Here is a 26,977-nt window from a genome sequence, read left to right on the forward strand (position 1 = left end):
CTATGGGACTGAAAAAAATATTTATAAACTTTCAATAAGGAAAATCAAATTTTGTCCAGTCTTGCTTGAAGAGGGACTGAACTTTATTTTCTCTAAAGAAAAGATTAAATTTTTTGGCATGCAAAGAGAAAGTGGACACAAACAAAAATACAATTAGCACAGTATTACAGAAGTGGTCCAGGCTGTTAATTAGTAAAATTATATAATTTTTCTAGATCTGTGAAGTTACTGATAATTATCAGGAATTAAAAACTTATAAATTCTTGTGATTTATTTGCCTGGTATTATAAATGGCCATTTTCAAGCAAATTTTACATTTATAACTTTGTATTCTTTTTCTTAAATAAGGATCTCAAAAGTCTAGAAGCTTCGAGTTCCATAAAACATAGATATGTCCCTGTTTTCAGAATAACTCAAAAGTCTAGTTGGCTTATATGGTATATTCCCTAGTATGTTAATATTTTGAAGCAAAGAGCAAGCTTTTTCTCAATAAAAGTAAAATCTTTAGGAATGTGTTAAGAATTTAAGGGAAAAAAATTTAAAAAACCCTCGATACATAGATGCTCTTTCCTTTAGTGAAAAAGTGTCTGGCTTTATAGTATAGAACCACTATACTTTTTCAAAATTAAGCTCTCAGGAAAACTTGCAAATACAGATGAAAAAGCTGTGAAAATAATTCTGTCTGTGTTAACACCCTTCCACATCCCCCTCTAAAAAAATAACTGACAAAGACCATTACAGTTGAATTATATTTGGAGTTTTAGTGAAGTTAGTCTTTGGTAGAACAGAGCATTGCCAAAGGCTGACATCTTGAAGGAGAAAATAGAAGCCCAAAAAGTAAATATGCAAAGGAAAGGTGAGCTAAGGTAAGGCCTGAGGGTCCCTGAGGAAAGGTAATTGAGCTAGAATTGTGCTCGTATCACTGTTGTTTGGAACAGGGCATTCAGTACAATACTTCAGAGCTTTTGAATCATCTGACCCTGTCTTATTCTCCCCAACTCTATTGTGTTTAATGCATAATTGTGTTGAAGAGAAAAAGTTAAAATTTTACATAACCTCCTGCTCCTTCTTCCTCTGTAACTCAACTTGCTCCTTGCAAAGTCTGGATCACATAGGTCACACAGTCTCAGAAAGGGGGGACTTAAAATATTAGGAACTGGAGCTTATCTCACTCACCCTTATCTTGTTCTTTGCAACTGCCCAGCCGCTGCAAACCTGCTTAATCATGCCTGTCCATGTAAAGGCCAGGCATCCCCCTCCCCATCTTGACTGCTGTTCCTGCGTGTGTGAAACCCCTTAGGTTAAACCAGCCTATTAACAGTCAGTGTTGCCCACTATAGTCTGTTTATTAAACCTCTGTAACCCCTTTGTTTGGGGTTCAGAGCTTGGGGTGTTAACTCCTCTGGGCCCACCAGCATAATAAACTGAATTATTCAATTCTCCAAGTGTGGTGCTTGGTTTCTTGATTACTGGTTTCTGCAAGGCCCTAGTGAGATTCCAATCATGCCAGCCCCTTGAGCCATGGGACTGGTGGCTTGGCTGGGCTGGAGCGAAGGAACCCTGAGACGAATGACGCACACCACTAACAGTATTCTGCATTCTCTTTCAGACCAGTGTTCTGACTCTCTGGACAGTCGAGCCCCAACTGTACTCATTGGAGGGACGGACCCACTCACTAGGAATGGCCACAGGATCAGGTAAGGCCCTGGGGCCAGTCCCCAGTCAGGTCCTACCCCAACAGGTAGAAGAGGAGATTGGTCATCTCCTTGGAGCTCCCAGGAAGGGAGCATCAGATAGGGAGAACTGGGGACTTGGGAGAAGGGAGGCATTGTGACTGATAACCTCCTTGGAGTTCCAAGGAAGGGAGCAATCGTTAAGGAAACCTGGGGACTTGGTAGAAGGGAGGCATTGTGATAGCCTCTGAATGATTGTGAGTGTGTGATTGCTGACTGAACAGAGTGAGAAAACTTTTTCTTTTTGGAAACTGCAAAACCAATCCTTTTTGCATATGCAATTAAAAACAGCTAGCTTGTTAAAAGGCCTGCCTAGGAAAAAAGCTTGAAGTTAACCCTTTCCGTGTTCTTGAAATACACAGCCAACTTTGTCTGAGACCTCAGCCATGGGCAAATTAGAACTTTAAGCAAAAGGAAAAAGAGGGGTGAAAGAGATATTTTAAATCTCAAACAGAAAACTATAAGATCTCTGTCAGTCTGTCTGTCTGTATTTATGTATGTCTCAGTGTATGTCTTTTGTTTTTTTCTAATAATATTGTTGAAGTTGTAAATGAGTTCTAATTTAATTGGCCTAAAGAAAAGGAAGTGCTTACAAATCAAACAATACTAAACACAAGAAAAATTAACCTAAATAAATTTCAGATTCACGTCAACTGAGAAATATTCAATATTAAATATCTAGTATTAATGTTTGTTTTCTAATCTAATAAGAAATTATATTTTTAATAAAAAAGATATAAAAAATAAAATTACATTTTATAAAGGGAAAAGAAAGTAGGTCTGACTTACAGGTGGCTATTACAGAGAGTGATTAAAAGGTTTGTGGAAAGTGGACCCTAGAAAAGTTTTGTGCATGGTTAGGACTAAGCTTAAAATAAATTTAATTAAGTTTACCTGAGTTTAAAGTAAGCTGGTACAAAACTTGAATTCAGCCTTTCTCTCTGTTAAGAGGACATACTTTCTTCAGATGTTGAACTGCTTTTAATAATAGATTTAAGTTTCTTTACCTCTTAATTGATCTGTTCTATATTTACCTTTGAAATATTTTGTTAACTTTGGCTAAGTAAATAACTATTTCACACTAACTTATATGACCCTACCTGAGTGTTATAAACCCTTTTGATATTTATTGACAAAGCTTCCTAAATAACTTGACTTCTAGCTAACTTTGGGATGCTTCAGAGGGCCCCTGAGACATCCCAAAGAGCTATTAAGCTACGGGTTCATTGGACATGTTAAATTACATGGGAAGTACTGCTTAAGGGGTGATAAATCTTTTCAGGTTATACTGTATGGCTGGTGTTACTAATATAGATATCCTAGAATTATGTGAAATTCATATAGACCTGATATGCCCTGATAAAATATATCAATTATAATTCTAGTTATCATATTAAAGCACTATGACCAGGTTTCTTTGTCAATTGCAATTGAATCAGATTTTAAACATGCCTTCTATGGTTTGACTCTCATGCCTTTAGAAGAACACTGCTAGTTCTTCAAAATTTATGGAAAAGACTCTCTAAGATTAAGCAGATAAACAAATTTTGTTATTAACAGTAAGCTGGTACCAGACAGGAATTTGGTCTTCTTTCTGTTTAGAGAACAAAGTTTTCTTAGAATGCAGCTTTTGATAACAGATTATGAATTTCTTTGCCTTTAAATGATTTATATTTATTTTAAAGATCTTTTTGGTAATTTGTTAAAGTAAATACATTATTTAAGATTATGGTACATATAGACAAAGCTCATTCTGCTTCTACAAAATATAACCCCTCACAGTTAGACTTTTGCTATCTTGATGTCCTTAAAACATGGCAATAGTCTGCTCCTAAATCAGGAAATTAAAAATGGGTAAACAACAGCTAAAAATCAAAGAGCCAGGGCTATGGGAAATCCAAGTTGGTCACTTGGCTTTTCCTGGCTCCCCGAAAGATCTCATTTTTATTTGATAGATTAAAGCCTTCCCTGACTTCAGTGTTAATGCCCTCACAATGAGTTCTCAAAAAAAAAAAAATGATGTTTCACTGAATATTAAGTACTAGTTTTATTAATTAAGGTCTGTGTTTACTAAGACTCCCTTCTGAAATAGTTCCTTGTTATGTTATATTGCTAAAAGGTTTAATTAAGTAATTAAAATGGACACTCTAAGATTGTTTCTAAAGCTTATCTCAATAACCAATCTTTGGATAAAGGTCAGATGCTTCATGATGTACAACCAGGAGATTAACACTTGGCTATAATCATTTAACTGAGTCAGATGACCTGGGGTATACCGGGCTACACCCAATGAAAGTTCTTGACTTAAATTCTTGCTTGTGACCTTACTAATAACTGCTAGCTATATTATTTTCAATGTAGCTTACTTCAGAAGATTATTTCTTAAGTTACCAAATGTGTGACTGAGCCTGTGATAAAATGCTGATATGCAGTTCCATTTGAAATCAATAATTATAATAATGTAACTCTAGATATGGGAAGAAGCAACAAGAGGAAATATTTTCCTGGACCAGGAGGCAAGACAGGTATGGTCCAGAGACTTTTGCTACTTACAAGGCCTAGTGACAACACATTGAGTGGCCTGTCAATGGAATCTTTGTTAAGCCAGGGAATGTGCCTTCCTAGAACCGTGGGACAAAATTACCATGAAATGCCCCCAAGACATGGTCAAATATGTGCGCCTATGAAGGGGCCCTACTGACTGGAAGTTGGCCCTTGCCAGCTGTCTCTATAAAGATTAAATCATGACCACTACAAGATGCTGACCTTCAACACCCCCTTGAAAGGAGTTCAAGGTAGAGACAAAAAAATAAGGGAAAAACCCAGAAAAACAGACCTTCAGGTAGATGTTTTCAGGTAAAGATTTTTATGAGTCCAAATTCTTGCATCTTCTCATACCTAGAGAAACACTAATGTGATGAAGCAATGTCTGGACCTGGTTCTCCTAGCTAGCGCCTCAGCAGCTTTCCTACTTCTATTAACCTTGGGGCCATATTATTTTTAACTGTCCTGTTAAATTTGTTTCTCCAAGTAGTAGTACAATAAAAATATCCCCTGGCCAACACCCAGACAATGCTGAAACAAGCTGCCTTATCATTCTGTGGACTCATCTCCCTCCATAAATGCACCCCGAGGTCCTCAGGCTACTCTGCCTTTGAGATCTTATATGGGAGACCACCCCCAGTGTAAAAAAGCTCAAGGGAGACCACCAACAACTAGCTGACCTGAAGATGTCCTGACACCTCCGGGCCCTGGAAAAGTTTTCTGCCATATCAGAAAGGACAGAAAGGACACCCATTCCTTTGGGCAGTTGGGTTCATCCCTATCAGCCAGGAGATGAGGTATGGGTTAAAGTTTAAAAACAAAAACAAAAATCACTTCAGCCAGTTTGGACAGGCCGTCACACAATTGTCCTGGCAACCCCGACTGCTGTTAAAGTTACAGGTGTCATCTCTTGGATCCACCACACCTGAGTCAAGAAGGCAGTGGCTTCCTGTGATGAGGACACCTGGAAAGCAGTTTGGGACCCCCAAAACCTCCTCAAGGTCCAGTTCCAAAGGCAACAGCTCTCATCCACGAAGGACAAGAGCCCTGGTCTAGTCACTCCAGAAGCTGACTAGTCAACACACGGCAGAAGCTTGAGGATTCTTCAGCCTTGCTCCAGCCACACTCCGGCAGCTGACCGATCAACACACGATGGAAGCTTGAGGAATCAGCCATTGAAATATCGATGGATTTTCATTGTCAACCCTGGCCTCTATCCCTAATCAGTATTATTGCTGTGCTTTTTGTTATAGGACCAACTAGACTTCCTGGCTGAAGTGGTTTTACAGAATAGGAGAGGGCTAGACTTACTGACTGGAGAAGGAAATGGCAACCCACTCCAGTATTCTTGCCTGGAGAATCCCAGGGACAGAGGAGCCTGGTGGGCTTCTGTCTACAGGGTTGCACAGAGTCAGACATGACTGAAGTGACTTAGCAGCAGCAGCAGACTTACTGACAGCTGAAAAGAGAAGACTCTGCCTCTTCTTGAATGAAAAATGCTGCTTTTATGTAAACCATTCAGAAATAGTCAGGGACATGGCCCAACAGCTAAGGGAACAAATCATAAAAAGGAGAGAAAAACTAGCTAATTCCTGGTGTATTGGAGAAATATCTGGAGCTGGACATTGTGGCTTCTCCCTTTAATAGTTCCTCTCTTCATGCTTTGTGGTGCTCTTGTTTGGCCCTTGTAGTCTCAATACACTTACCCAGTTCATGACCTCTTGGATTAAATCCATAAAGTTATAAATGCTAATAGCTCAATATAGCCCCCCAAATGATGGGGAGCTCTGAATGTCCTACCAAAACATGAGATAATGCTTTCCACAACAAGTGATAGAAGCATCAAGAGTGGGGGATGAAGAGGAAAAGTTAAAATTTTACATAACTTCCTGCTCCTTCTTCCTCTGTAACTCAACTTGTTCCTTGCAAAGTCTGGATCCCATAGGTCACATAGGCTTAGAAAGTGGGGACTTACAATGCTAGGAACTGGAGCTTATCTCACTCACTCTTGTCTTGCTCTTTGCAACTGCCCACCCCCTGCAAACCTGCTTAATCGTGCCTGTGCATATAAAGGTCAGGCATCCCCCTCCCCATCTTGACTGCTGTTCCTGCGTGTGTGAAACCCCTTAGGTTATACCAGCCTATTAACAGCCAGTGTTGCCCACTATAGTCTCTATAAAAACTCTGTAATCCCTTTGTTTGGGGTTCAGAGCTTGGAGTGTTAACTCCTCTGGGCCCACCGGCATAACAAACCTGCGTTCTCCAACTCTCTGAGCGTGGTGCTTGGTTTCTCAGTTACTGGTTTCTGCAACAGAATGAGAGGTATTTCCAGAATACATTTTTAACAATAAAGCAAAACTACTTGTTTATACCTTGCTCATTTGTAAATGACTTGAAGTTGCTTCTAAGATAAACATGATGCAAAGCAAAAAGAGCTTAAGAGAAGAGTGATAATCTAATAGTAGCAGAGCATAGAAATAGTATAAACAGCACATACAAAACAGTGACACAAAATTGTCATAAACTGGCATCCCTTTTAAAGAAAACTAGGCAGTCCTTCAGCTCTTTCTCTTGGAACCCAAGACAGAAAGGAAAAATGAGTATTGATGGAGTTTTCATCTGGGGATTAAATGAATCACAGGTATTCACAAGTTGAGATCCTAGGGAGGAAACATCCCAGCCTTGTGCAGGGATCATAGTATATACTCAAAAATGGAGGTGGAAGAAATATAGGCTTTGCAGTCAGATGACCTGGTTCTCATCTCAGCTTGGCTGTTAGCATTCTGACCTTGGACTTGTTACTTACCTCTTTAAACTTTAGTTCATTGGTGATAAGGGGATAATAATAGAAACTACTCAGAAGCACATGACAAGTACCTAGTAATGTTATATTTTAATATTATTGTTATTTTGCAAAAGACATGGAGATATAGTTTGGTTGTATAGGTTATTACATGCCACTTTAGAAAAATAAAGGCTTTAAACACTTGATTACTACCTAAGGAAGGCATTTCTATGGATACTTTACCTTATGACTAAAAGTTCAATACCTGGCAATTCTAGACGAAAAAAGTCTCTTCTTGGACAGCTGCTATGACAGATCTATTTTCTGAATGCTTTGAAATCTGGTCCATGGACTGCTTTTCATGAGTAATGAAAATAGACATTGCTTGCCAGATCCTGGCCCTGAGGTTTACCGCACGTGGTCTGTGGTTGGGATGTAGCTGGAGGATTCCAGGACAGTGAACACTGCCAGCTGAATTGTCAGACCCTGTAAGGGGAAGCTCTAAAGTCAGTGAGCAAAGGTCCCTGCAGGAACCCACGTGCCCTCTTGCCAGAGAAGTACTTGGTCTGCCCACCTCTTCTTCCCCTGTGACTGAGGTCACTGCACCTGGGTTCAGGGGATTCTTCAGAGTTGAGCAACCTAATTAAATCTGCCCACTTCTCCATGCAGATAATAATCAACCTTTTGAAGTCTTGGGTTACAGCCGGCTAGGGGACAGCAGGTGCCAGACAGGAGACAGCTGCCCTGTGAGACGTGGTACCCCTGGCACTTGGAGCTTGTGTTTCACCTTGCCCTTGCACAGTAGGACAATGGTGGTGGGGGAGTGACTTGTCTACTCCTGCCAGCTGTGGAGCCAGGGCGGCGACGGCGTGTGGCTGCCATAGTGGAGCCATTTAAGGGCTGGGACTGATTTGCTGCTATCTCTATGAAAATGGACTGCATATTGCATTTTAGACTGAAGGACGGGAGCAAATCCTACCAGCTTCTATGTCTGTTTTGTATCAGCTTTCAACCTTAAATAACTATATTAAGTGCTCTTTGGGTTAGTCTGAAATGCTTGAAGAACCTCATTACAAAGTTTAATTATCATGGCATTTGATAAAGAGGAAAGATGAGTCTGGCTGGGAGAATCCTATTCTCTGAGTGCTGACGATGCTGGTGTGGATTTCAGTAACCACTAGAAGGTGCATTTTGCATTTCTTGCAGATGTACTTTGCAAGAGAGGAAATAGGAAGGGGCAGTAAGGGGGAAAAAAAAAACCCACCAAGCTGTTTTCTTTTTTTGAAATTGTAAATTACATTAAAAAAAAAAGAAATTGAAACATGAATAGACAAAGACTTTGTTTATTTATTGCCAGGAGAGACCCATTAGGATGCTGCACTGTGTTTCCATGGCAGTGTGGAGACATAAACAGAAAACACAGGCTAATGCATTCAGTTAGGCACAGATTTTAAAGTCTAATGTGCAATCTAAATATATATCACACACGTATTCTTGCTATTTATTTATCTATTGTATATCCAGCAGTGAGGGGGAGATTGCCTAACTAATGGGAGCTGTGATCCGTTTGTAAATGTGCCTACACATGCAAGCCTTCAACTTTTGATGTGTGTCCGTGGTTACTCCGTGTTCTTTGTTACCTTGCAGTACCTCCTTACCTATCTTGGGCTCATCTAGATTAGAGGCAGCCCAATGGAAATGCCTTAATTCACCTTCCAGGCAGGAAACCTAAGGAAGGAAGTAAGTTAGGATAAGTATAGATGAATCATCTCTGAGTGATGAGGATGCAGCAAATTGGAGAGCCTGTACTCTCTTGACAAACAACAATTCTCAACAAGCACAAATGTAGGTTTATTTCATAAGATCTGACAGATTCTCAAGAGACTCAGTAAATCTGCATTTTTACTGATCTGGCAAATTTTCAAGAGAATCTGTAAATCTGCAATATTACTCGAAAACTCCTGATTAAAAAAATTAGCATATTTGTTGGCCAAATGCACTACCGCAGGAAGAGTACAAGGCTGCCAGTTCATGACATCTGATTTGTGATAATAACTTTGCTGTTGCCTTTTTTTTCTTGTTTGAGGTGAAGAGCCTTTACCCCCTCAGTGGTGCAGATTGGCACTCTACATGTAATGCAGCTGTGTCGATGCTAAAGCACAGCCCGGAACCTACAGCTTTGACTCCTTGTTTGGTGTTCTTCCCTTATTTTAATGGTTGATTCTTGCCTGTTGGTTCTCTAAAACCTTCAGCTGCCTTCCTCCAAGAAAAGCAATGAGCAGAAGGGAGGAGAAAAATCACAAACCTGGAGAATTACATGGCATCAGTGCTCCAAAGAGCTCATGTCCTGTGAAAGAACAGTGACCAGAACAGGAGAGAGTAACTTCTTGCTGTTAGAGACCATGCTTATGAATAGGGGAAATGCTAGTCAAGAATTCATTATTAAGCAAGGTCATCATAGAAACAGAAAATAGGATGCAGGTTCAGAGTTGCTGCTTATAATTGTTACTGCCTGCATGAAATCAGCTGGTATCATTTGAGTCTCATCCTCAATTTCAGGGATTCCCCAGTGTTCCTATACTTGGGTGTCTATCTTTGCAGCATTGAGAGTAGAGTGAGAGAGAAACTTATTTTATGCTCCTTTATAAAGCAAGTATGAGAGTTTTACCTTTTTTCTTAAACTCAGGTGTGAAGTAGTTTTTTTTTTTTTTTTTTTTTTAGGGCAGTGTGGTTTGACTCCAGACTAGCTGTGAAATATAGTATCAGTCTTCAGAAACAGAATATTAATCCTTATTGCTTGGAGTTGAACAAGAAATAAAAATATAAGTATTACTTTGAAGATACATGTATTTATCCGATTTCTAACAAAAGCAATGAATTGTTTGAAAAATGAATAATCAAAGGAAATAATTAGCATGAAAAAAATCAAAGCCTTCTTTTGAATTGTACTTTCTTTCTTTTGTACTTTATTTGCCTGCAATTTTGTCACCATGGTGGAGGTCACTATTTTGGGCCAACTCCCTTTGCTTTTTAGTTTTCATGGGCTCATGCTTAACACTCTGGTTGGATGCACATTTTCTTCTTAGGTCTTTCTTGTTCCTTTTATTCTTGAAGGTCCATTAAATAGGAGACTCCCTATTATAGCTGCAAAGTAAGTGTACTTCTTACCCCCTGGCCTGTCACAAAGAGAGTATGGTTTTCTGTGAGACTGTCTCCTTGCTACCCATATCACAATGCGCTCAGATTACCTGCCAAGTGCTTGCTATATAAATTATAGCTGCCTGGTGGGAGCTTTAACTCACATGCTTGATGTTTTAAAAAAAAATTATTTTCAAGGTTGAACTCTATAAATCCAAGTTTTTTGACTGGGTTGTGTCTGTTCTCATTTTTCCTTTTCTTCCTCTTGTGTTTAGAATTGAATCTTTTTTAGTGGGAAAGGAAAGAAGACACGGAGATTCCATGAGAAAGAATATTGTGTTTTGATGATAAATAAAATAAAATTCAATAAATGCCATTATTAAAGGCATAGATTAGATATATAAGATCTGTTAGCATAGATTACAGGCTAGTACTTATTTATGTATTTACTCAGAAGAGCCGGCCCTCCTCAACCTCAACTTGGGCCCTCACGATTGCCTTTTCTGTTTTGCACACTTAAGTGAATGTGTCTACTGGTATACATGAGTGCTGGTATTTGGAAATTTAGTTGCAGGCCACCAAGTTATCGATCATCATTGAGAAACAGAAAATGGTAAGCCTTTACTTGGTGCATAGTTTCAAGTCTGGCAGTATCTTAATTCCATTATCAAGTTTTCTTGCCTTGGCTTTTCTCACAACAATTAAAGACAGAGATTGAATCTCTAGACTAGATAATTGCACCCTGAAAGGAGGGGAAGTTAATCCATAGGACCGATGGTTGAAGACTGACACAGACAGCATGAGAAAGCTGTAACAGGCCTAGAACACCGCTTAGAATAGGATTGGAGATAAAAGTTTTCTCAATAAGTAGTTACAAGGAGACGACAGAAGAGTGAAAGAATCCTCTCTAAGGTTGAGTGATTAGTGGAATGAGATTAGAATTAACATGATGACATGATGAAACTAAACATACTATTTTAATTTATTACTTTTTATTGAAATGTAGTTGCTTTACAGTGTTGTTTCAGCTATAGAGCAAAGTGATTCAGTTACATATATGTTACATATTCTTATATAATATATACATTTTATATATATTCAATTTTCAGATTCTTTTCCAGTTCCCTTTTTAGTGCTATGCAATAAGACCTTCTTGTTTCTTTTATATGCAATAGTGTGTATCTGTTAATCCCAAACTCCCAATTTATTCCTCCCCCCTACTCTTTTTCCCCCCTGGAAACTGCAAGTTTGTTTTCTATGTCTGTGAGTCTATTTCTATCTTGTAAATAAGTTCGTTTATATCCCTTTTTTTAGATTCCACATGTAAATGATAATGATATTAATTCATTTAGTAATGTGGAGAAGGCAATGGCAACCCACTCCAGTACTCTTGCCTGGACAACCCCATGGATGAAGAAGCCTGGTAGGCTGCAGTCTATGGGGTCACTGAGAGTCGGATGTGACTGAGTGACTTCACTTTCACTTTTCACTTTCATGCATTGGAGAAGGAATGGCAACCCACTCCAGTGTTCTTGCCTGGAGAATCCCAGGGATGGGGGAGCCTGGTGGGCTTCCGTATATGGGGTCACACAGAGTCGGACATGACTGAAGCAACTTAGCAGCAGCAGCAGCCTTTAGTAATGACTTCAATTATTAGGATAATTTCTAGGTCCATCCACGTTGCTGCAAGTGGCATTACCACATTATTTTTATGGCTGAGTACTATTCCATATATATATGTATATGGAATATATGGAATTCCATATATTATATATTACACCACATCTTTATCCATTCATCTGTCAGTGGACATTTAAGTTGCTTCCATGTCTTGGCTATTGTAAATAGTGCTGCTATTGAGAAGCATTCTATTTTAAAGTATTGTAATTCAAAGAGAGTCTCTTGTTGCTGGAAACCTTTTCTTTGCTGCTGGATAGCAAAGAAACCAGATGCAAATTAGATTCAGAAGTTTGGGCAAATGAGGGCTTGCTCTGCATAATAAAGGAAGGAAGCAGTGGAGGTTCCTAAGAGAAGGAAAGAGAAATACCAAGGCTCCTGGGGAATGGGAATAAAACTGGGGAGGCTGGACCCAGTTTATGGAAAGGCAAAGGAGGAGGCAGCTGAATAGGTGGAAGAAACCAGACTGGGGAAAACATATTTGTCTGAATGAATCTGCAAACTTTGTTCTCAGTAATGTGATACAAATTCTCTCATTTGCCGTGTCTTTGGTAGTTCTCCATTGTTCCTGACTGTTTTGGGTGTGTTTTCATTACTTTTGCAGCCTGTGAGGAGGTGCTGAGGTTGGCATTAATGTCGAAGGTAAAAAATAGAGTATCTGGGCAGAAGAAAGACTACCTGGATTGAGAAGGTAGCAGTAGCGCCAGTGACAATGATGACAGTGACAGATGATGGTGGTAGTAATCCTATGACATACATTTTTAAATTAAGTTTAATTAAATTTAATTTTCATAACAGCTCTGTGGAATTGAAACTGTTGGTGTCCTGATCTATCCCTGTTTTCATCCAGCCCTCTAGATTGTTCTGAATCCTTTGCAGGGCACCAGGAGAGAGAGAAACCTCTTTCTTGAGCTCCTGGTTGCTTATTTTTGGTATTTCCTTCTAAGTAATGCCAGTGGCACAGACTTGACACTAGAACATAAATTTATTCCCCAACGCTGACTAAACATTGTCAGTAGAAGTAGTTACAGGTAAATGGCAGATAAAGCTCTCTCCTAGATGTATAGCCTAATTTTAACATTTTAATAGATAACTCATTTTGTTTGTCTTTATAACATTCACAAACTTCTCCCCAGATTCTTTTCCAGGTGGAGGTAAATAGACTCCGGTGCCACCTTTAATTATAGCTTATTTTATTTTCACAGGATGCCTCATTATAATGCAATTACTGTGCATCAGAGGCATCTTGCCAGGGCACCTGGGTGTTGGAGTATGTTCAGTACAGACTGAACCAAGAGCTTTAATTTGACAGGGTCTTGTCTTTTTGATCTTGTCTATTCTTCCTCTGGAGGTAAAAGAATGCAAATGCAAACTATCCCCCTGTTTTCCTGTTTTCTTTCCTTATTTTGTCTCCTTCTCACCCCCTGTCCGGCTAAGGACAGGCTGCCCTGCAAAGTTTCTCCTGAATAATCTCCTCTCCTCCCAAACCATAGATTCTTCTCTGATCAATACTTTACCAGGATTCAATGATATGAAGAGGTAATATCATTCCCTGTTTTACAGCTGAGATTTAAGGAGGTAAAATAAGCCATTCAAGGTCACATAGCTAGGAAGAAATAGAGCTAGAATTCCAATCTGAGTCTGTCTGGTCCTAGCACCAGCCTCTTTCTTTCCCATTCTGGTTCTCTTCCCCAGGCACAAAGAAGTTATGAAAGGCAGCTTATAAATTTATGGCAACTCTCTACTTCCACTGAGGGCTAAAGCCTGGACAATTTGGAGGCATGGTAGGCAAGCATGTGGTATCATGAAACTAAATTGCAACATGTGTTTATCTGTTACATTTTCATGATTTTTTTTCAATTTAAACATTTTTAAAATTTAAAAATATAAAGTCACCATCTAGGTTTAAGTTAGTTTTAATAAAATTTGCAGTTGACATTAAATCTTTGTAATAATGTTTACATTATTAATTATCTTAGGTGAGAATTCAGGAACAACACACTTGCCATGCGTCTTTCCAAAGTTCAACTTCAAACTCTGCCCACCAAACTTATTGCAGAGAGGAAACAAGAAAATCTCACTTCTAGAGGAGCATGTAAAATACCTTCAGCACAAGAAGCACTTTTTAATTTTCCTCTAAATATAACTCAAAAATCTCAGGCATTAAAAAACACCAGTGACAATAAATCTTTACAAATGAATTTCTTCCTATGCGGGCAGTTGAAACTATACTTTGCTCCATTACACTGTCTTATCATTTAGAGTGTAAATGATGTTAAAACATATCATATCCATGCGTTTCCATCCCAGGAACCCCACGAGGCTGCCTTTGCCATGTACTGTCTGCTCGTTTTCCCACCTAGCAGGTTACATTGGGGTTTTTTTCTTTGTGGTACACTGGATAAGAATCTGTTTGTCAAAAAACTTTTTGTTATGGAAAATGTCCAGATATACACAAATGTAGAAAGAATTTCATAGTTGACCCTCAGTATCTGCTTTGCATCAACAGTTACCAATTCATGGCCAATCCTGTTTGTTCTCTCTCTTTTGCTCCCTTGGGTTTTTTTTTTTTTTTTTTGGTGGGAAGGTGATTAAAGAGAAATGGAGTATTTTAAAGCAAAACCCTAAACATATCGTTATATGCAAATCTGTGTCTCACTTTAAGTTATCTCTAATTCCAATTTTAGAAAATATTTCCTATGAGTAGTAGGTACTCAAATTATTTTTCCTCATTAATTCTAGGAAATGATTCAGAGACCTCCAGGAGTAAGCATGCTCTGGGCTTTTTTGTGTTGCTCCCTCTGTGCCTTTTTATGCTATTCTCTCTGTGCCAGATATTGGAAAGAAGTGCTGTTTGTGAAGTAGGTGGACCCATAAGTGGTAAGGACTGCCCACATGCTGGCTCTTCTTGACCCTGGTTTCTCCTTTGCCATCTTCCCCAGTTCCCAGGAAGAATCTATTTCCCAGACAAGGGACTATGTGATGATAATAGGTTGAAGTCACTTTGATCAAGCTCATGAATGGTTCCTGTAATTTAAATACACATTAGGCAGGCTACCAGGGGGCAGGATTCTGAGGAACGCTCTTGTTCTGAGTCTCGGCATTGTGTCCTCACAGGCTTGCCTCCCCATGGAGAGCTGAGGAAGGAAAATATGAAAAGAAAAACCCAACTTTCCTGCAGTCCTTACTTCTATGGATATACTTGCCCTCATGGCTCTGGAGTTGGGGCAAAGGAGAGTGGTATTTTACACTCAGAATCTAAGCAACCTAGATTAGTGGCCTTTTTCAATTGGTTCTGCCTCTGTAAGTTGATGGATGGAGTTGAGGCTTCATTTGGCCCAATCTGTTCATATGTTTATTCCATTCCATGTTTTACTATCAAAAGAAAGTACTTGGGAGATTAGAGCCTGAACAGAAGTTAAAATGCACAGTAGACATTCAAAGCATGCTTCTTGATTGACTAATTCATTTATTCATTTCACAATTCTAGGCCCTGTTTAGCATATGGGTGATACACAGTTAAAAAAAAAAAAAGACAAAGTTTCAATCTGCATGGAGTTTATGTCATAATGGAGGAGGTAGACGATATGTAAGGTAACAAATAGATAATAATAGTTGTGTGCAGCTATAATACATGGAGCAAATGAAGATGGTGATGAAATGGCACCTGACTGGAGAACAGAGACGTAACAACTTTAGAAATTATGAGAGTCAGAATTGGCAGGTCAGTGCTACTTGAAGTGTGGCCTGGGAGCACCAGCATCATCTAGAAACTTCAGAAATCCACATTTCTAAAGATCTACTAGAAATTTGATCTAAAGTTGCAAGCTCTTTTGAATATTTATCTCTGGGTAGGAGACCTTCACGTGATTTTTATGCACCTGTATTTTGAGAAGCACTGTGCTAGGTTGTGCAGTAACCTCCAGATCCCAGTTTCATGTTGCATTCCCATCGTGGGTCAGCAAGGGACCCTGCTCCTCGCAGTCTTTCTGTTGTCCAGGTTGCAGCAACTACTACTGTCTTAAATATCATTGGTTGTTATAAGGAACACAAAAAACTCTGGAGGGTCTGCAACTAACACTCCAATCTGAAAGTGACACGTCACCCCTGTCCACAGTTAATGGGCAAGCCCTGCGCCCATGGCTGTACCTAATCCTAATGAACCCAGGAAGGACAGCCTTTCCATATGCCTGGAAGGAAGTAAAACAGGAAGCAGGAAGAGCTGGTCTGAAGTGAGATCATGAGATTTGAGACTCTACGGATGAGCAAAAGTCAGCTCTGTGAAAAACATTCCAGAAAGAGGTAACAGCCAGTGCAAAGGCTGTGGATCCAAAATAAGTAAACTACTCTTTGCTAAAATCTAGGAGAAGGCAGTGGCACCCCACTCCAGCACTCTTGCCTGAAAAATCCCATGGACGGAGGAGCCTGGTGGGCCGCAGTCCATGGGGTCGCTAAGAGTCCGGCACGACTGAGCGACTTCACTTTCACTTTTCACTTTCACACATTGGAGAAGGAAATGGCAACCCACTCCAGTGTTCTTGCCTGGAGAATCCCAGGGACGGGGTAGCCTGGTGGGCTGCCGTCTATGGGGTTGCACAGAGTCGGACACGACTGAAGCAACTTAGCAGTAGTAACAGAGATGACAAATAAGTGTAAGCAAAAGATAGTTAGCACCATGAACAGGGGCTTGTTTTTACATTATCGCTAATGAGTACAAGGCTAATGCCAACAGTATCATTTCATATCTTTGAGTCATCAGGACTCCAGGTCCAATCATATCTGCCATGGTCTCCTTTGTGAAGGGTATTGTTTAGGGAAGTGTACTACATAGTAGAAAACTCTTGGACTTTGGTTGCAATCCTTGATACGTCACTTGGGCAATTTATTTAAACTCTTTGACATTCAGTTGCTTTTTCATCTATAAATTGGGGATTATAATACCTTCCTTTCAGAGTTATCACACAGATGAAATAGGGAACCTAAGGAGCCTTTCTAGTACAATTCGTGGCATCTGTGTCTAATAGTAGACAAAAAAGATACAACTCTTTGTGTCTAACAAGAGGAACAAGAGGCACAAAAGATACTAAATAATGCTACTGATTGAGAGTGGAGTAGATTCACTGAAGCTTGGGAATTGAAAGAGATCTTAGAAGCCTCTTATTCCATTATCCTATCCAATGTAGAAATCCCCAGAAACTTCCTGGCAATTGGTTATATAATCATTCACATGAAACTCTACTGACAAAAATTCCTTCCTTTTTTAGAGAGTCCTTTTCAACCCAGAATTGCATTTTTAGAGAACCAGTTTATCAATAAGGTTCACACAATTTCAAGGAAAAATGTGTTCTATGGTCAAAGAAGTTTTCAAAGTTATGGGCTTTGACAAAGTAATACAGGATTTTTTTTTCTTTCTTATATACAACTTCTTAGAGCCCTTCATATTTTCATGAACATTGTGATTTTCTAGAAGAGTGCTATGCTATGTGGTATTTTCCAAATAAGACTTAGGGGATAGTGTTTTGAGAAACATATGATAAATATTGTTGTAAATGTCAGACACCTATATTGAAGAAATTCTGCTGCTTAATAACTTGAATCTCTGCCTCTCTATCTCTGCCTTCTGGAACAACAGAGATAAATGTGCACAGTTTGCCATACAACAGATCCCATACAATCAACATATGAATCAAAGATGTGGTGTGCCATCAAGTAGAACACATCTGAATGATTGTTGAGATATACAAAGCCTTCCAATACCAAAGTCTTTGACTCTTGTTGTGCATAAAAAATGATTACTCAAAAACCAGAAAATGGGACAAATATCCCTGTCTGATAATTCTAATTTAAACACTGAAGAATGTATTTGCCTAAAGGACAAAAGGGAGATGGCATATAACCCTTCTTGATACCTCTTATCCCTTGACCACCCCTCTGCAGCCCGTATTACTGTGAAGTCCAGGATGAACCAAGCAAGAAACTGAAGGGATTGACCAAGGCCACTGAGGGAGTCTATGTGTCAGATCCCAGAATAGAAGGCAAAGGCGTCTGGCTCCTGTGGTTTCAGCCTGTGAGCAGCTACATCTCCTAAGAGGCCATTTGATGCTGGAAGGGGAAAGTGAACTGGCGACAGAATGAAAAGCATTCAATGATATCCTTTCCTTCCTGTGACATCTTTGTGATGAGATCTTCTGATGTCTCCACATCCAAACAGGGAGAAAATGCTTTTGTCATCAAAAGCATAGGACAGACAATTATAGATCTAATTTAAGCACTTTATTTGAGTAGTGAGTAATCTTTTAGCAAAAAAAAAAAAAAAAGAATGTACACATTAAAAGAATGCACACATTTTCTGTTATAGCTTATCTTTGTCGGGTCTGAGGCATTTGAATGTAATGCTGAGTACTCTGGAATGAGAGTCAGGATACCTGAGCTTCAGCCCTGGCAATGCCACTAATAAATTGTGCAGTTATGGGCAAGATATTACATCCTTCTGAATCAGCATCCTTATCCATAAGGCAAGTGGGTTATATACCTGATGATCAGTTTTTTTCCACCTCCACAGTTCTATAACCAGGTTACAAAACTTTAAATGAAAGGAATCCCTTTTAATTCACAAAACCAGTTATGTAAGACCTAATTCCATTTTTTTAATTTAAATCAACTTAAATGTGACTGGGATAGGGGGCAGGAGGAGAAGGGGACGACAGAGGATGAGATGGCATCACTGACTCGATGGACGTGAGTCTGAGTGAACTCCGGGAGTTGGTGATGGACAGGGAGGCCTGGCGTGCTGCGATTCATAGGGTCGCAAAGAGTCGGACACGACTGAGCAAGTGAAGTGAAGTGAATTGAACTGAACTGAACTGAAATGTGACTCTGAGCGCTCATTTGTCTAAGATGAAGTTCCATCTCAGACATTACTGGTATTAACACTTCCCACACAGAACTGTGGTTATATCTCAGTGTTGTATTTGGGGCCAGAATATCAGCAGACCTTCCTTTCATCAGCTATAGGGCTATATATATTAGCCAACATCAGGATGCTACTATGTCTCCTGACGTGAAGGCACAGTTCCCCGTGGTTTCAGAGGATCAAGCTTAAGGCATAGATTCTAATTCTGAGGCTGGGAGCTGTTTCTAGAGTCCTTCTTCCATCATAAAGCCATTTCCTTCTGGGACACCTTCCAAAAAGCTACCATAGTGGATTTCTGCTGTCATGGGACTTACACTTTGGTCTTTTTCAACAATCCAAGAGATTAACATTATTTTATCTTTTCTAGTAATTCTGAAAGACATTCGTCTTTCCCTCACTGTCACCAGAGGTTTATCTAGAAGACAAACAATCTCTGAGAAGAATTTTATATTTTACAAAGGATAGGAAGAGTTTTATCTTCAAGTAGCTTTTGCTTTACATAAAAAATATTGCTGGAGTAAGGAAATACTAAATACCTGGCTATTTGCTTGAAACATAGGAAAGGAAAATCAGGAGGAGACAAACATATATTAACATTTTGATAAACTGACCAATTGTTAATACACACAACTGTAGGATCTGTGAGGAAGGAAAATGAACATTTTTAAACATTTTTTATTCTATTTTTCATTCTATTCTATATTTTCAGTATAGAATCCTTAAAACCAAGGTAGCAAAAATAAAATTGTATATTAAAACCATTTATGATCTGACCTCTTAGAGAAAACTATTTTTAATATTTTGGTATCATGGCATCTGGTCCCACCACTTCATGGGAAATAGACGGGGAAACAGTGGAAACAGTGTCAGACTTTATTTTTCTGGGCTCCAAAATCACTACAGATGGTTACTGCAGCCATAAAATTAAAAGACGCTTATTCCTTGGAAGGAAAGTTATGACCAACCTAGATAGCATATTCAAAAGCAGAGACATTACTTTGCCAACAAAGGTCCGTCTAGTCAAGGCTATGGTTTTTCCAGTGGTCATGTATGGATGTGAGAGTTGGACTGTGAAGAAGGCTGAGCACCGAAGAATTGATGCTTTTGAACTGTGGTGTTGGAGAAGACTCTTGAGAGTCCCTTGGACTGCAAGGAGATCCAACCAGTCCATTCTAAAGGAGATCAGCCCTGGGATTTCTTTGGAAGGAATGATGCTAAAGCTGAAACTCCAGTACTTTGGCCACCTCATGAGAAGAGTTGACTCATTGGAGAAGACTCTGATGCTGGGAGGGATTGGGTGCAAGAGGAGAAGGGGACGACAGAGGATGAGATGGCTGGATGGCATCACTGACTCAATGGACATGAGTCTCAGTGAACTCCGGGAGTTGGTGATGGACAGGGAGGCCTGGCATGCTGCGATTCATGGGGTGGAAAAGAGTCGGACACGACTGAGCAACTGATCTGATCTGATCTGATATATACTTTCACATTCTCTCTATGCATAAGTTCTGTTACTATCATTATTATTATGGTTAACATTTATTTTTTCTTTTCTAAGATATTAGAGGCCTGAGGGAAATCTAACTCATGAATGATATAGAGGTCAAGTCTTTGAATAATGAAAAATTTTAGGTAGCCAGTATTTACTGAGAATTTATCAATAATTTATCAATTATCCAGTCAAAGCTATGGTTTTTCCAGTAATCATGTATGGATGTGAGAGTTGAACTATAAACAAAGCTGAGCACTGAAGAATTGATGCTTTGGAACTGTGGTGTTGGAGAAGACTATTGAGAGTCCCTTGGACTGCAGGGAGATCAAACCAGTCCATCCTAAAGGAAATCAGTCCTGAATATTCATTGGAAGGACTGATGCTGAAGCTGAAACTTCAGTCCTTTGGGCACCTGATGTGAAGAACTGACTCATTGGAAAAGACCCTGATGCTGGCAAAAACTGAAGGTGGGAGGAGAAGGGGATAAGAGGATGAGATGGTTGGATGGCATCACCGACTCAATGGACATGAGTTTGAGCAAGGTCTGGGAGTTGGTGATGGACAGGGAAGCCTGGAGTGCTGCAGTCCATGGGATTGCAAAGAGTCAGACACGACTGAGTGACTGAACTGATATATACTAAGTCTTATACAAAATACTTTAGGTGCATTTTTTTTTTCATTTCATCTCTGTATCAAATGCATAAAGTAATTTTCATAGGAAATACTGCTGAACATCTATCAAGTCTCTATTTCCCTTCCTTACTTCCTAATAGAACTGCAGCTTTTAAAAGTATCCACCTTTCTTCTTTGCAACCTACATCTCAGGAAAACTGTCTTATCTCTATCTTTAGGGATGGGCTTGATTGATACAAGAATAATTCCATTACAACAAGTAGTAACTAGTTCAGCAATGTGAGGGTTACTCAATCCTGGACAATGAGACATGAAGGAGAGTTAGCTTGGAGTTTCTGAAATGATTCTGTGATCCTAAATAAAGAAGCCCAAGAAGAGGCTGTTTCTTCCTTTTCCTTTAGACATAGCTGAATATGATGTCATGTTTCTAATTGTTTAATTTATTTTGGGTTAGTGGTTCTGTTTCTTGAGGTTACAAGCATCCCAGCTCTTATTATATTATTATTTCATTTCTGCAAATGATGAGATTCAAGCTCAGAAGTTCAGCAGTTGTCCAAGTCAGTAAGAAAGGTTCCAGCCTTGTTCCATCTGAATTCAGAATTACTGTTCTTAAACTTGAAATTTCTTTTAACATAAGAGTCACTGACATTTCTTTTTTGGGGTACTTGTGATTCGTGTCTTTTGGAAAGGCACAGTTTAGCCCACTGTATATTTTGTTTTTCATAATTTCAATAAAAATACTTGTGCAAATCTTCTTCAGTTCAGTTCAGTCACTTAGTCGTGTCCAACTCTTTGCAATCCCATGATCTGCAGCACACCAGGCATCCCTGTCCATCACCACCTCCTGGAGTCCACCCAAACCCATGTTCATTGAGTTGGTGATGCCATCCAACCATCTCATCCTCTGTCATCCCCTTCTCCTCCTGCCCTCAATCTTTCCTGGCATTAGGATCTTTTCAAATGAGTCAGCTCTTCACATCAGATGGACAAAGTATTGGAGTTGCAACTTCAAAATCAGTCCTACCAATGAATACCCAGGACTGATCTCCTTTAGGATGGACTGGTTTGATCTCCCTGCAGTCCAAGGGACTCTCAAAAGTCTTCTCCAACACCACAGTTCAAAAGCATCAATTCTTCAGCGCTCAGCCTTCTTCACAGTCCAACTCTCACATCCATACATTACCACTGGAAAAACCACAGCCTTGACTAGACAGACTTTTGTTGGCAAAGTAATGTTTCTGCTTTCTAATATGCTGTCTAGGTTGGTTATAACTTTGCTTCCAAGGAGTAAGCATTTTTAAATTTCATGGCTGCAATCACCATCTGCACTGATTTTGGAGCCCAGAAAAATAAAGTCAGCCACTGTTCCCACTGTTTCCCCATCTATTTCCCATGAAGTGATGGGACCGGATGCCATGATCTTCGTTTTCTGAATGTTGAGCTCTAAGCCAACTTTTTCACTCTCCTCTTTCACTTTCATCAAGAGGCTCTTTAGTTCTTCTTCACTTTCTGCCATAAGGGTGGCATCATCTTCATATCTGAGGTTATTGATATTTCTCCCGGCAATCTTGATTCCAGCTTGTGCTTCCTCCAGCCCAGCATTTCTCATGATGTACTCTGCATATAAGTTAAATTTACATAGTTCTTAAAATTACTCTTAAAGCTACCACTGCTATTTGTAAATTAACCTCACCATCATTTTTTTTTATTGCTATAACTCTAGAAGGTAGTGATTCAGTATTAACCCAATACGCTTTAAAACATGATGAACTAGCTATAATGTATTATTTAAAAGTAGTCACCTTGCTGCACAGTATTTTATTTGGGTGTGTCAGGGCATCATCATAAATTGTGCTGTGGTGACTTCTCCCCACCTATCAGTTTGTAAATTTCTTGAACACAGAGGCTGTGTATCCTTATATTTTAATAGGTCAATGGAAACTCTGGCTCATTTATGGGATAGATAGCTAGCAAACTTGCATTTATTAAGTGCTGAGTAATGACAGGTAATAGGTGTACTCTGGAGGTGTATATGTGATATTTTATTTAATCATCAAATAACCTTATAGATTAGATTTTATGATCTCCATTTCACAGTTGAGAAAAAGTTCAGAGGTGATAAGTACCATTCATTCATTTATTCAGTTAGTCAGCAAATATTTCTTAAATACAGCTTTCTTGCCAGACACTGTGACAGTTGCTAGAGATACAAGGGTGCACAAGTTATAGTTTCGGTCTATAGTAGCTAAGGGACAAAGACAAAGAAGGAAAGAGGCAGTTATTATAGAATGAGAATGAGAGGGAAGCACAGGGAATTACGGGAGCAAAAAAAGAACAGTTAGGGAGGATTTCTTTGAGGAAGTAACTTCTGATTTAAATACTAGAAAGAAAATAAGAAACAGCCGGGTAAAGGAGGAGGAAGTGAGGCTAGACTTAAAGGGAAAAGGACAACCATATGCAAGTGTTTGAGGCATAGGGCAAGCACGATGTCTTCCATGAAGTTAGAGAATGGAGTCTGATGGGGATGGTGAGAGATGAATCTGAAAATGTACATTTTTGTATCTATGTTTGTACATTCAGAAAATAATTTTGAATCACATTAGTTGATGTGCTAAGAAAGTTGAGTTTTGCTTACTGAGAACTGGGGAGCCATTTTGGGCAGAGGAATTATTTATTTCTATTTTGGAAGTGGTAAAGAATGGCTTACAGCAAGATATGGCAAAGTTTTTCTAAGCTTAATATTTTCAGCTTTGTGAGTCATATGGTCTCCATCTTGCTGCTGTTATTGTAGCACAGAAGCAGCAACAGGCAATATATTCATAAGTAAACATGTGGACATCACTGTGTTCCAATAAAACTGTATTTACAAAATTAGAGGTCAGATTTGGCCATTACATTGTAGTTTGCTGAACCCTGGTTTGAAAGGAAGTGAAAATCAAAAGACAAGGAGCTGTTATAATAAGCCAATCCAACATTGGTGGCAATTTGAAAGAATAAAGAGTTACTGCAAGTGAAAAGTAGGCAGATTAAGACATCTATGGACCTTGGTGTAGGTAACTGTGCTCCAACTGAGGACAGAATTAATTGGAAGAGCAGGTTGGGAGACTGAAGTGGGGAAAAAATACAAATAAAAATATCAATGTCCTGGTGGAGTTATTCAGTGGACAAGTCGGCATATTAAATTTAGGTATTCAGGAGACCAATTCAAGCTTGCCACAAGATTTGTTAGTTCTCAACATATATGAAATATGATTGAATATTCCAAAAAAAGTAGGAGGAAGAAGAGTTGCTGAGGACGGGAATGGGAGCTCAGGGGATGGAACAGAGTGCAGTGAGCTCAGCCCCTTAGCACAGCAGCCATTGCTCTACATCATTTCTCTGCACCCTGTTACTAGAAAATGGATCCTTTTCAGTCTTTGGTCTTCCCTGAGAGCCCAGCCAGTAAAGAATCCTCCTGCAATGCAGGAGACCCAGTTTGATTCCTGGGTCAGGAAGATCCACTGGAGAAGGGATAGGCTACCCACTCTAGTACTCTTGGGCTTCCCTGGTGACTCAGCTGGTAAAGAATCCGCCTGCAATGTGGGAGACCTGGGTTCGATTCCTGGTTGAAGATCAGGTTGGGAAGAGCCCCTGGAGAAGGGAACAGCTAACCCACTCCAGTATTCTGGCCTGGAGAATTCCATGGACTAAATAGTACATGGGGTTGCAAAGAGTTGAACGTGACTGAGTGACTTTCACTTAGCGGGCCCCACCTCTGGCAACCAACTGTCACTGAGTGACTATTAGTGGTCCTGCTCAGCCCTTAGACAGCACAGCAGTGGGCCCCACCCACAAGCAGCCAACTGTTAGTGAGGGAATTCAGGCCATACTGAAGGTGGTCGTGAGATGGAGAGAGAGGTAAGAGGTGGATGCCAGCCTTCTTCCCGAGGCCTTTAACTCATCTAAGCCTTGGACCAGCAGGTGAGCTGGGGGGCCCACAGAACAGGTTTAGGGCTGTGTTCCATAGGGCTTCAGAGTCCTCACCAAGACCACCTACTAACCTTGGCCTAGGCCTTGAGGCCGTGGTGAACCTCTCTCCCATCCTGGTCTCTGAGATCTAATAGCAATGACGGTCTGCCTGTGTCACAGTCTGTGGGACCTGATCTCCCTATTTTGGGTGGCCTGAGGAGTGTGAGGGACAGTTGGGTTGGGCGCCTGGCTCCCTCAGCGATGACAGCTGGGCAGAGTCTGGGGTCCTGGCCCTGAGGGAGCCACCAGCTGAGTTCTGCATTCTCTTAGCCAGGACTGGAACTCTGGAGTGTGAAAGTTGTACCTTGGAACCTTGCCTTAACTTACCAGGACAGAGAATAACATTCATTTGGTAGAGATTTACAGGAATATCATTACCTGACCCTGACCTGACTTCAAGAGCAAAGGATCTGATATCAAGGAGTTTGCAACAACTAACCACACCCCTCCCTCACCTTTTGCTTTTAAAAGGGCTTTGCTGAAAGCTTTCAGCAACTTCAGGATTCTTAAAGGATGAACCACCCATCTCCTTGCATGACCCTGTAATAAACCTCTCTCTGATCCAAACTCCAATGTTTTAGTATTGTTTGGCCTTTCTGTGTGTTGGGCACATGGACATGGTGATGTTCGGTAACAAGGGCACTGATACCTAAGAGGAGGAGGAAGTAATTTCTGTGAAGAGAGCTGAGAAATATAGAGACCAGAAATGATGTCATGGAAGATGCAGAAATAGAAAATCCACAGTATCTAATGCTATGTCCTTTGGTTTTTTTGGTCAATGACTAGATGAAACACTATCAGAGGAGTGATAGGAAAGAAAGCCAGGTTGTAATGAATTGAGGAGGATGGTAAGGTATGAGGGTTGACATCTCTTTTTTGAGAAATAGGATTGTGAAATGGAAAAAATAAGTAGTCAGATGGAGATATTTGTGATGTATTTCAGTGAAGAAGGAAGAGGCTGACTGACACCATTCTAATGTGAAAATACTTAAGAGAAAGTATTGAAGACATACATAAAAAGACAGTAGTTGATGGAAGATGTTCTCAAAAGAAGAGGATGGAAATAGATCTCATGGCCAAGGTCATATACTTTTACCAAAGGTCATAGCTTCTTCCATTGTGACAGGAAAGCAGAGATAGAAAAAGTACATCTTTTAGTGACTTGGTGGAGGGGCAGGGCAGGAAGCTGAGGGTCTGTTTTCTCTAAGAATTCTGAGACAGGGTCTTGGCTGAGAGGGAAGGGAGTTTTGCTGTTATGATATTGAGGATTTGGAGAAGGTTGAATATCTCTTTGGAAAACTCAAGAGGAAAGTGTGTTTGGCAGGTTGTCAGCTCATAAATGGTAAGCCTGGTATTGGAATTTATGCTTTGAAAGTCTAGAACCACTATTTGTTGATTATGCCATGATGCCAGTGAGAACTTATACAATTTTATGTTTATTTACATGGGACTATGCGTAACTATGGAGAAGGCAATGGCACCCCACTCCAGTACTCTTGTCTGGGAAATCCCATGGATGGAGGAGCCTGGTAGGCTGCAGTCCATGTGGTCACTAGGAGTCGGACGCAACTGAGCAACTTCACTTTCACACATTGGAGAAGGAAATGGTAACCCACTCCAGTGTTCTTTACTGGAGAATCCCAGGGATGGGGGAGCCTGGTGGGCTGCCGTCTATGGGGTTGCACAGAGTCGGGCACAACTGAAGCAACTTAGCATAGCATATGCATAACTATAGGGGGCCTATCTCTGAGAACTTGACCCTTCACTCTGATTTTTCTTAACATCAGTTTAGTCGTTCAGTCATGTCTGACTCTGTGATCCCATGGACTGTAGCACACCAGGCTTCCCTGTCCATCACCAACTCCCTGAGCTTGCTCAAACTCTTATCTATCAAGTCAGTGATGCCATCCAACCATCTTATCCTCTGTCATCCCCTTCTCCTCCTGCCTTAAATCTTTCCCAGCATCAGGGTCTTTTCCAGTGAGTCAGTTCTTCACATCAGGTGGCCAAAGGATTGGAGTTTCAGCTTCAGGATCAGTCCTTCCAATGAATAT

The sequence above is a fragment of the Bos javanicus genome, chromosome 8 (assembly GCF_032452875.1).
Source record: "Bos javanicus breed banteng chromosome 8, ARS-OSU_banteng_1.0, whole genome shotgun sequence".
NCBI lineage: Eukaryota > Metazoa > Chordata > Mammalia > Artiodactyla > Bovidae > Bos > Bos javanicus.